Source organism: Procambarus clarkii, chromosome 50 (assembly GCF_040958095.1).
Source record: "Procambarus clarkii isolate CNS0578487 chromosome 50, FALCON_Pclarkii_2.0, whole genome shotgun sequence".
Lineage (NCBI taxonomy): Eukaryota > Metazoa > Arthropoda > Malacostraca > Decapoda > Cambaridae > Procambarus > Procambarus clarkii.
The window spans coordinates 29,694,835-29,707,969 of NC_091199.1; positions in this window are offsets into that span (position 1 = coordinate 29,694,835).

Here is a 13,135-nt window from a genome sequence, read left to right on the forward strand (position 1 = left end):
GGAGGGCTATATTACCATCTGTGACAGGGACAGACGGCTATATTACTATCTGTGACAGGGGCGGAGCGTTATATTTCTCTCTGTGACAGGGACGGAGGACTATATTACCATCTGTGACAGGGACGCAGGGCTATAATACCGTCTGTTACAGGGATGGAGGGTTATATTTCCATCTGTGACAGGGACTGAGGACTATATTAATATATGTGACAGGGACCGAGGGCTATATTACCATCATTGACAGCGACGGCGGATTATATTATCATCTGTTACAGGGACGGAGGGCTATATTACCGTCAGTGACAGCGACGGAGGGCTATATTACCTTCTGTGACTGGGACGGAAGGCTATATTAATATCTGTGACAGGGACCGAGGGCTATATTACCATCTTTGACAGGGACGGAGGACTATATTACCATCAGTGACAGGGACGGAGAGCTATATTACCCTGTGTGACAGAGACAAAGGGCTATATTACCATTTGTGACAGGGACGGAGGGCTATATTACCATCTGAGACAGGGACGGAGGGCTATATTACCATCTGTGACAGGAACGAAAGGATATATTACCATCTGTGACAGGGACGGAGGGTTATATTACCCTCTGTGATGAGGACGGAGGACTATATTACCATCTGTGACAGGAATGTTCAGCTATATTATCCTTTGTGACAGGGACGGATCGCTATATTACCTGCTGTGATAGGGAAGGAGGGCTATATTACCATCTGTGATGGTAACGGAGGGCTATATTACTCTCTGAGACAGGGGCGGAGGGGTATATTACCGTCAGTGACAGGAACGGAGGGCTATGTTACCCTCTGTGACTGGGATGCAGGGCTAAATTACCTTCTGTGACTGGGACAAAGGGCTATATTACCATCCTTGACTGGGACGGAGGGCTATATTACCATCTGTGACAGAGACGGAGAACTATATTACTCTCTGTGACAGGGACGCAGGACTATATTACTCTCTATGACAGGGACAGAGGGCAATATTACCTTCAATGAAAGGGACGGAGCGCAATATTAACATTTGCGATGGTGAAGAAGGGCTATATTACCATCTGTGACAGGGAAGGGATGGCTATATTACCATCTGTGACAGGGTCGGATGGCTATAAAATCGTCTTTGAAAGGAACGGAGGGCTATATTGCCATCCGTGACCGGGAAGGAGGGCTATATTACCGTCAGTGACAGGGACGTAGGGCTATATTACCCTCTGTGTCTGGGACGCAGGGCTATATTACCATCTGTGACAGGGACGGATAGCTATATTACTATCTTTGGCAGGGACAGAGGAATATATTACCTTCTGTGACCGGAACGGAGGGCTATATTACCATCTCTGACAAGGACGGAGGGCTATATTACCATCTGTTATGAGGACTGATGACTAAATTACCATCTGTGAGAGGTACGGAGAGCTATATTACCTTCTGTGACAGGGACGGCGGGCTATATTACCCTATGTAACAGGGGCGCTGAGCTATATTACCCTCTTTGACAGGGACAAGGGCTATATTACCATCTGTGACAAGGACGGAGGACTATATTACCCTGTGACAGGGACTGAGGGCTATATTTCCATCTGTGATGGGAACGGAGCCCTATATTTCCCTTTGTGACAGGGACGGAGTTATATATTACCATCTGTGGCTGGGATGGATGATTATATTACCGTCTGTGACAGACGAAGTGCTATATTACCGTCTGTGACAGGGACGGAGGACTGTATTACCATCTGTGACAGGGACGGAGGGCTATATTACCCTCTGTGACAGAGACGGAGGGCTATATTACCATCTGTGACAGGGGCGGTGGACTGTATTACCATCTATGACAGGGACGGAGGGCTATATTTACATTTGTGATGGGGACGGAGAGCTATATTACCATCTGTGACAGGGACGGAGGATTATATTACCATCTGTGATAGTGACGGAGGACTATATTACTATCTGTGACAGAGACTTAGGGCTATATTACCTTCTGTGACTGGGACGGAGAGCTATATTAATATCTGTGACAGGGACGTAGGGCTATATTACCATTTTTGACAGGGACGGAGGACTATATTACCATCTGTGACTGGGACGGAGAGCTATATTACCCTCTGTGACAGGGACGGAGGGCTATATTACCATATGTGACAGGGACGGAGGGCTATATTACCATATGTGACAGGGTTGGATGGCTATAATACCGTCATTGAAAGGAACGGAGAGCTATATTGCCATCTGTGACCGGGAAGGAGGGCTATAATACCATCTGTGACAGGGACGGAGGGCTATATTATCCTATGTGACAGGGACGGCGAGCTATATTGTCTTCTGTGACATGGACGGATGGCTATATTACCATCTGTGACAGGGAAGGAGGGTTATATTACCATCTGTGACAGGGACGGAGGGTTATATTACCCTTTGTGACAAGGACTGAGGACTATATTTCCATCTGTGACAGGAATGGTCAGCTATATTACCCTTTGTGACAGAGACGGATCGCTATATTACTTTCTGTGATAGGGAAGGAGGGCTATATTACCATCTGTGATAGTAACGGAGGGCTATATTACCTTCTGTGATGGGGACGGAGTGCTATATTACCGTCTGTGACAGGAACGGAGGGCTTTATTACCATCTGTGACAGGAAAGGAGTGATATATTACCATCTGTGACAGGGACGGAGTGCTATAATACCGTCTGTGACCGGAACGGTGGGCTATATTACCATCTGTGATGGGGAAGGTGGGCTTTATTACCATATGTGACAAGGACGGAGAGCTATATTACCCTATGTGACATGGACGGTGGACTATATTACCATGTGTGACAGGGATGGAGTATTATATTGCCATCTTTGACAGGGACGGAGAACTATATTTAACCTCTGTGACAAGAACTGTCGGCCGAACGGACAGCACGCTAGACTTGTGATCCTGTGGTCCTGGGTTCGATCCCAGGCGCCAGCAAGAAACAATGGGCAGAGTTCCTTTTACCCTATGCCCCTGTTACCTAGCAGTAAAATAGGTACCTGGGTGTTAGTCAGCTGTCACGGGTTGCTTCCTGTGGGTGGAGGTCTGGTCGACGACCGGGCGGCGGGGACACTAAAAAGCCCCGAAATCATCTCAAGATAACCTCAAGAAGTACGGTGGACTATATTACCACCTTTGACAGGAACGGTGGACTATATTACCACATGTGACAGGGACGGAGGACTATATTACCATCTGTGACAGGGGCAGAGGGGTATATTACCATCTGTGACAGGGAGGGAGGACTATATTACCACATGTGACAGGGGCGGAGGGGTATATTACCATCTGTGACAGGGACGGAGGGTTATATTACCCTCTGTGACAGGGACGGAGGACTATATTACCATCTGTGACATGGACGGAGTGCTATATTACCTCTGTGACAGGAACGGAGTGCTATATTACAATCTGTGACACGGAAGGAGGGCTATATTACCATCTGTGACAGGGACAGACGGCTATATTACCATCTGTGACAGGGGCGGAGCGTTATATTACCCTCTGTGACAGGGACGGAGGACTATATTACCATCTGTGACAGAGACGCAGGGCTATATTACCGTCTGTTACAGGGATGGAGGGTTATATTTCCGTCTGTGACAGGGACTGAGGGCTATATTACCATCTTTGACAGGGACGGAGGACTATATTACCATCTGTGACAGGGACGGAGAGCTATATTACCTTCTGTGACTGGGACGGAAGGTTATATTAATATCTGTGACAGGGACCGAGGGCTATATTACCATCTTTGACAGGGACGGAGGACTATATTACAATCTGTGACAGGGACGGAAAGCTATATTACCCTCTGTGACAGGGACGGAGGGCTATATTACCCTATGTGACAGTACATAGAGCTATATTACCCTCTGTGACAGAGACAAAGGGCTATATTACCATCTGTGACATGGACGGAGGACTATATTACTCTCTGTGGCAGGGACGGAGGGCAATATTAAGATTTGTGATGGGGAAGAAGGGCTATATTACCATCTGTGACAGGGAACGGAGGGCTATATTACCATCTGAGACAGGGACGGAGGGCTATATTACCCTATGTGACAGGGACGGAGAGCTATATTATCCTCTGTGACATAGACGGAGGGCTATATTACCAACTGTGACAGTGAAGGAGGGCTATATTACCATCTGTGACAAGAACGAAAGGATATATTACCATCTGTGACAGGGACGGAGGGTTATATTACCCTCTGTGATGAGGACGGAGGACTATATTACCATCTGTGACAGGAATGTTCAGCTATATTATCCTTTGTGACAGGGACGGATCGCTATATTACCTGCTGTGATAGGGAAGGAGGGCTATATTACCATCTGTGATGGTAACGGAGGGCTATATTACCATCTGTGATGGCAATGGAGGGGTATATTACCCTCTGTGACGGGGACGGAGGGCTATACTACCGTCTGTGACAGGGGCGGAGGGCTATATTACCATCTGTGACAGAGACGCAGGGCTATATTACCGTCTGTTACAGGGATGGAGGGTTATATTTCCGTCTGTGACAGGGACTGAGGGCTATATTAATATCTGTGACAGGGACCGAGGGCTATATTACCATCTTTGACAGGGACGGAGGACTATATTACCATCTGTGACAGGGACGGAGAGCTATATTACCTTCTGTGACAGGGACGGAGGGCTATATTACCCTATGTGACAGGGACGTAGAGCTATATTACCCTCTGTGACAGAGACAAAGGGCTATATTACCATCTGTGACAGGGATGGAGGACTATATTACTCTCTGTGACAGTGACGGAGGGCAATATTTCCTTCTATGAAAGGGACGGAGGGCAATATTAACATTTGTGATGGGGAAGAAGGGCTATATTACCATCTGTGACAGGGAACGGAGGGCTATAATACCATCTGAGACAGGGACGGAGGGATATATTACCCTTTGTGACAGGGACGGATCGCTATATTACCTGCTGTGATAGGGAAGGAGGGCTATATTACCATCTGTGATGGTAACGGAGGGCTATATTACCCTCTGTGACGGGGACAGAGTGCTATATTACCGTCTGTTACAGGGATGGAGGGCTATATTACCTTCTGTGACAAGGACGGTGGGCTATATTACCGTCTGTGACTTTGACGGAGGGCTATATTACCTTCCTTTGATAGGGACCGAGGGCTATATTACCATATTTGACAGGGACGGAGGACTATATTACAATCTGTGACAGGGACGGAGAGCTATATTACCCTCTGTGACAGGGACGGAGGGCTATATTACCCTATATGACAGGGACATAGAGCTATATTACCCTCTGTGACAGAGACAAAGGGCAATATTACCATCTGTGACATGGACGAAGGACTATTTTACTCTCTGTGGCAGGGACGGAGGGCAATATTAACATTTGTGATGGGGAAGAAGGGCTATATTACCATCTGTGACAGGGAACGGAGGGCTATATTACCATCTGAGACAGGGACGGAGGGCAATATTACCCTATGTGACAGGGACGGAGAGCTATATTATCCTCTGTGACATAGACGGAGGCCTATATTACCAACTGTGACAGGGAAGGAGGGCTATATTACCATCTGTGACAGGAACGAAAGGATATATTCCCATCTGTGACAAGGACGGAGGGTTATATTACCCTTTGTGATGAGGACGGAGGACTATATTACCATCTGTGACAGGAATGTTCAGCTATATTATCCTTTGTGACAGGGACGGATCGCTATATTACCTGCTGTGATAGGGAAGGAGGGCTATATTACCATCTGTGATGGTAACGGAGGGCTATATTACCCTCTGTGACGGGGACGGAGGGCTATACTACCGTCTGTGACAGGGGCGGAGGGCTATATTACCGTCAGTGACAGGGACGGAGGGCTATGTTACCCTCTGTGACTGGGATGCAGGGCTAAATTACCTTCTGTGACAGGGACGAAGGGCTATATTACCATCCTTGACTGGGACGGAGGACAATATTACCTTCTATGACAATAACGGAGGGCTATATTACCATCTCTGACAAGGACGGAGGGCTATATTACCATCTGTGATGGGGACGGATGACTATATTACCATTTGTGACAGGGACGGAAAGATATATTACCTTCTGTGACAGGGACGGAGGGCTATATTACCCTATATGACAGGGACGGTGAGCAATATTACCATCTGTGACTGGGACAAAGGGCTATATCACCATCTGTGACAGGGACGGAGGGTTATATTACCCTCTGTGACAGGGACAGAGGACTATATTACCATCTGTGACATGGACGGAAGACTATATTACCATCTGTGACAGGGACAGAGAGCTATATTACCGTCTGTTACAGGGATGGAGGGCTATATTACCTTCTGTGACAAGGACGGTGGGCTATATTACCGTCTGTGACTTTGACGGAGGGCTATATTACCTTCCTTTGATAGGGACAGAGGGCTATATTACCTTCCTTTGATCGGGACAGAGGGCTATACTACCGTCTGTGGCAGGGACGGAGAGCTATATTACCTTCAGTGACAGACCCGGAGGGCTATATTACCTTCTGTGACTGAGACGGAGGGCTATATTAATATCTGTGACAGGGACGGAGGGCTATATTACCATCTTTGAAAGGGACGGACGACTATATTACCATCTGTGACAGGGACGGAGTGCTATATTACCCTCTGAGACAGGGACGGAGGGCTATATTACCCTATTTGACAGGGACGTAGAGCTATATTACTCTCTGTGACAGGGACAAAGAGCTATATTACCATCTGCGACAGAGACGGAGGACTATATTACTCTCTGTGACAGGGACGGAGGACTATTTTACTATCTGTGACAGGGACGGAGGGCAATATTACCTTCAATGAAAGGGACGGAGCGCAATATTAACATTTGTGATGGTGAAGAAGGGCTATATTACCATCTGTGACAGGGAAGGGATGGCTATATTACCATCTGTGACAGGGTCGGATGGCTATAAAATCGTCTTTGGAAGGAACGGAGGGCTATATTGCCATCCGTGATCGGGAAGGAGGGCTATATTACCGTCAGTGACAGGGACGTAGGACTATATTACCCTCTGTGACTGGAACGCAGGGCTATATTACCATCTGTGAAAGGGACGGATGGCTATATTACCATCTTTGGTAGGGACGGAGGAATATATTACGTTCTGTGACCGGAACGGAGGGCTATATTACCATCTCTGACAAGGACGGAGGGCTATATTACCATCTGTTATGAGGACTGATGACTAAATTACCATCTGTGACAGGTACGGAGAGCTATATTACCTTCTGTGACCGGGACGGCGGGTTATATTACCCTATGTGACAGGGGCGCTGAGCTATATTACCCTCTGTGACAGGGACAAAGGGCTATATTACCATCTGTGACAAGGACGGAGGGCTATATTACCATCTGTGACAGGGACGGAGGGCTATATTACATTCAATGAAAGGGACGGAGGGGAATATAACATTTGTGATGGGGAAGAAGGGCTATATTACCATCTGTGACAGGGAGGAAGCAATATATTACCTTCTGTGATAGGGACGGAGGGCTATATTTCCATCTGTGACAGGGACGGAGGCCTATATTACCCTCTGTGACAGGGACGGAGGGATATATAGCCGTCTGTGACAGGGACGAAGGGCTATATTACCGTTTGTGACAGGCACGGAGGGCTATATTACCGTCTGTTACTGGGACAGAGGGCTATATTGCTGTCTGTGATAGGGACGGAGGGCAATATTACTGTCTGTGACAGTGACGGAGGGCTATATTACCGTCTGTGACATGGAACGGAGGGCTATATTGCAATCTATGACAGGGACAGAGGACTATATTACCACCTGTGACAGGGACGGCGGACTATATTACCATCTGTGACAGCAACGGTCAGCTATATTACCCTTTGTGACAGGAACGGAGCGCTATATTACCCTCTGTGATAAGGACGGAGGCAATATTATCATTTGTGATTAGGAAGGAGGGCTATATTACCATCTGTGACAGGAACGGATAATTATATTACCCTCTGTGACAGTGACGGAGGACTATATTAGTCTGTTAAAGGGACAGAGGACTATAATACTATCTGTGACAGGGACGAAGGACTATATTACCACCTGTGACAGGGACGGAGGGCTATATTACCATCTATGAAAGGGACGGAGGACTATATTACCATCTGTGACAGGGACGGAGGGCTATATTACCATCTGTGACAGGGACGGAGGGCTATATTACCATCTGTGACAGGGACGGAGGGCTATATTACCATCTGTGACAGGGAGGAAGCAATATATTACCTTCTGTGATAGGGATGGAGGACTATATTTCCATCTGTGATGGGGACGGAGGCCTATATTACCCTCTGTGACAGGGACAGAGGACTATATTACCACCTGTGACAGGGACGGCGGACTATATTACCATCTGTGACAGGGACGGTGGACTATATTACCATCTGTGGCATGGACGGTGGACTATATTACGATCTGTGACAGGGACGGAAGACTATATTACCATCTGTGACAGGGTCAAAGGGCTATATTTTCATCTGTGACAATGATGGAAGGCTATATTACCATCTGACAGGGACGGAGGGCTATATTACCCTCTGTGACTGAGACGGAGGGCTATATTACCATCTGTGACAGGGATGGAGGACTATATTACCACCTGTGACAGGGACGTAGGGCTATATTACCACCTGTGATAGAGACGAAGGGCTATATTACCATCTGTGACAGGGATGGAGGACTATATTTCCATCTGTGACAGGGACGAATGGCTATATTTCCATCTGTTCCAGGGACAGAGAGCTATATTACCATCTGTGAAAGAGACGGAGGTCTATATTACCATCTGTGACAGGGACGGATGGCTATATTAACATTTATGATGGGGAAGAAGGGCTATATTATCATCTGTGACCGGGACGGAGAGCTATATTACTATCTGTGACAGGGACGGATGCATATAATACCGTCTGTGACGGGAACGGAGGGCTATATTACCACCTGGGACAGGGACGTAGGGCTATATTACCACCTGTGATAGAGACGAAGGGCTATATTACCATCTATGAAAAGGACAGAGGACTATATTACCATCTGTGACAGAGGCGGAGGGCTATATTACCATCTGTGACAGGGACGGAGGGCTATATTACCCTTTGTGACAGGCACGGAGGGCTATTTTACCATCTGTGACTGGGACGAAGGGCTATATTACCATCTGTGACAGGGACAGAGGGCTATATTACCATCTGTGACAGGGACGGAGGGATATATTACCGCCTGTGACAGTTGATGGAGGGCTATATTTCCCTCTGACAGATACGGAGGGCTATATTACCCTCTGTGACAGGTACGGAGCACTATATTACCTTCTGTGACAGGGACGGAGGACTATATTACCATCTGTGACAGCAACGGTCAGCTATATTACCCTTTGTGACAGGAACGGAGCGCTATATTACCCTCTGTGATAAGGACGGAGGCAATATTATCATTTGTGATTAGGAAGGAGGGCTATATTACCATCTGTGACAGGAACGGATAATTATATTACCCTCTGTGACAGTGACGGAGGACTATATTAGTCTGTTAAAGGGACAGAGGACTATAATACTATCTGTGACAGGGACGAAGGACTATATTACCACCTGTGACAGGGACGGAGGGCTATATTACCATCTATGAAAGGGACGGAGGACTATATTACCATCTGTGACAGGGACGGAGGGCTATATTACCATCTGTGACAGGGACGGAGGGCTATATTACCATCTGTGACAGAACTACTAAATTCAACTAATGAGGTGGTAGAGGTACTTGGAATTAAGGTAGAGAAACTAAACCAAATTATTATTCTAATATATAAACCGCCAGATACAACGTTTGAGGAATTCAGAGAGCATATGCACAAAATAGAGAACATACTTGATAACCTAGCAAACCCAGCTCCAGATATTATCTTCCGTGGAGATTTCAATTTACCAAGTTTAAGATGGAGAATGGTAAACACAAATATCATTAGCTGGGAATGACCCGGGAAATAACCAACCACAGGTCATAGAACTTTTGAGATTCGTTGATAAAACTCGCTCAATCAACAGATTTCAGAACCAACTAGGAACGAAAACACACTAGACTTGTTATTCACAAACAATGATGAACTAATCAGAGACATAACAATCTCAGATACTTCATACTCAGAAAATAAGCTCATTGAAGTGCGAACTAGCATAAATAACGGTAGTAGGTCTAAGAGACCCAACAAGCGAGAAGGAATATTCAATCAATTCAATTTCAACAATAAGAGGATTGACTGGGAAAAAATAATTGTAATCCTTGCAACCATTCAATGGCAGACGGTCTTAAGCGACAAAACTCCCACACAAAGAATAGCTCAACTGACAGCTGAAGCTTACAAGGTCTGCTTGAAGCACGTGCCTATGAGGAGAGGCAGAAAGAGGACCACTCTAGAAAGAGAACGCAGACGACTGTACAGGAGAAGGAAAAAAATAACGGAAATGCTTCGGCAGACACAACTATCACAAACAAGGAAAATAAGCCTAAGCAGGGAGATCGAAGAAATAGAACAAACGTTGAAGCGATCATATGAGTCTGAGGAAATGGAATTGGAACCGAAAACTATGCTAGAGATAAGGAAAAATCCGAAATATTTTTTCATATTATTACGGCCCTATTGGGTCGCAACTGGGTTCTTTCTCTGATGTTAGTAGAGTTTGGGTATCCGGCCCCAAGCTAGTAGTGGCTTTCAAGGGGGGCGTTCCATAACGCAAGTAAATTAAAGGGGAAGGGAGACAAAGGCACTAAACTTAAATATATAATTACCATCACCAATAAATAACTATATAAATTATCACACGGGGGGGGGGGGGGGGGGTATAAACACTGTTATATACAATATGGTCTTCCTCTGAAGACGCAGAGTGTTCCACTGTGCTCAACGATGCTTAGCCCTTGGTCCTCTTGTGGCCTTACGATGAATCCTTCGATTCTCTCGAGTCTACCCCGGCCAGCCAAAACACAGTTCCAATGGGGGCACCGTCGTGGAGGCCTACAACCACAAATCCAGCCTGTAGCTGGCAGGTTCCAATCAGTTCCGCTGCTTAGGCCACTCCACGACCGATACTAGGGTTGCGAGCCCTAGGCAGGAGCCTCGTGTGATTTCACAGATCACTCTCCTCACCACAACACCCCAGTGGCTAGTCTTCTCCACCAGTCAGCCCCGGGTACGACAATCCCTGGTTCTGCCACCTCACAGGCAGGCTAACACAACAGTGTTCATCCGGGGGGGGGGGGGGGGGGTGACTCACAGCTTCAGCAGCAAATGCGTGGAGGTTCTACGGCTGCCTTGGGTAGACTGATCCACTGTCCGATTCAGCAGTCCCAGGTCAACTCTGTAATCAGACACGTCATCAGTACTAGTTACAATCTAGGGCACCTCACTTACAAGCTTAGACACAAACGCCCACCTATCCACTCCATAGATGGCATTGCTGTCTAAGCGTCACCTCACCAGAGGTCAGCAGCGGCTATGTTATGAGCTGATCAGGACAGGAAACCAGCCCCTGTGGCCGGTATATCTCGTCCTCACTAGATGGCGTTGTCCATTTGGAGGGGGTTTCGGGAGCTGACCCACAGATGGCGTGGTCGTCACAGCTCAGTGCTCGGACGCTGGGCTCGGGTCCATAACACATATACGCAAAATCCAAATTCAAAACCTCGACCAGTATTGGACCGTTAATTACAAATGAAGGTACGTACACAGAGGACAACAAAGAGATTAGTGAAATTCTAAGAAGTCAGTATGAGGCTATGTTTAGCACACCAATAAACAACATGAAAGTTGATGACCCAGACAGCTTCTTTATGAATGACATTCAAGCAGCAGATAATATAACGGATATTACCACAAACTCGGAAGACTTTGAAAGAGAAATTGACAATATGCCTATGCACTCACCTCCTATGCCTGATTCATGGAATTGAATATTCATAAAGAAATGTAAAGTACCAGTAGCGAGAGCACTCAGCGTAATATGGAGAAAGAGCCTGGATACAGGGGAGATACCAGCAGCACTTAAATCTGCAGATATAGCTCTGTTGCACAAGGGGGGGGGGGAGTAAAGCCTTGTCAAAAAATTATAGACCAGTTGCACTAACATCACACATAATAAAAGTGTTTGAAAGAGTGATTAGGAATCAAATTTCTAGTTTTATGGAAAACAATTAATTGCACAATCCAGGACAACATGGATTTAGAGCGGGAAGATCCTGTCAATCACAGTTACTCAACCACTATGACAAAATCACAGAATCCCTAGAAGAAAAGCAAAATGCAGATGCTGTATACACAGACTTAGCAAAGGCGTTCGACAAATGTTACCATGGGGTGATAGCTCACAAAATGAGGTCAATGGGAATAACTGGAAAAGTAGGATGCTGGATACTCAATTTCCTGTCGAACACAACACAAAGAGTAACAGTCAATCAGATAAAATCGAGTCCAAGCGATGTTAAAAGCTCTGTACCTCAAGGTACAGTCCTTGCATCGCTACTGTTCCTTATTCTCATATCTGATATAGACAAAAATACACGTCACAGCTTCGTGTCGTCCTTTGCAGATGACACAAAAATCAGCATGAAAATTACCTCTGCTGAAGACATTGAAAACCTACGAGCAGATGTCAACAAAGTTTTCGATTGGGCAGCAGAAAATAACATGATGTTTAACAGTGATAAATTTCATGTACTCAGGTACGGCAAAAATGAGGATCTGAAACATAATACAGGGTACAAAACACAATCGAATCTTCCCATAGTAGAAAAACAGCATGTCAAGGATTTGGGAATAATGATGTCCGACGATCTAACGTTTAGGGAGCATAACCAAGCAAATATCGCGTCAGCCAGAAAAATTATCTGATGGATTACGAGAACTTTCAAATCCAGGGAACCCATCACAATGGTTGTACTCTTCAAGTCACTTGTGTTGTCCCGTCTCGAGTACTGCTCCAGCACTCACTTCCCCCTCCAGAGCAGGAGAGATTGCTGA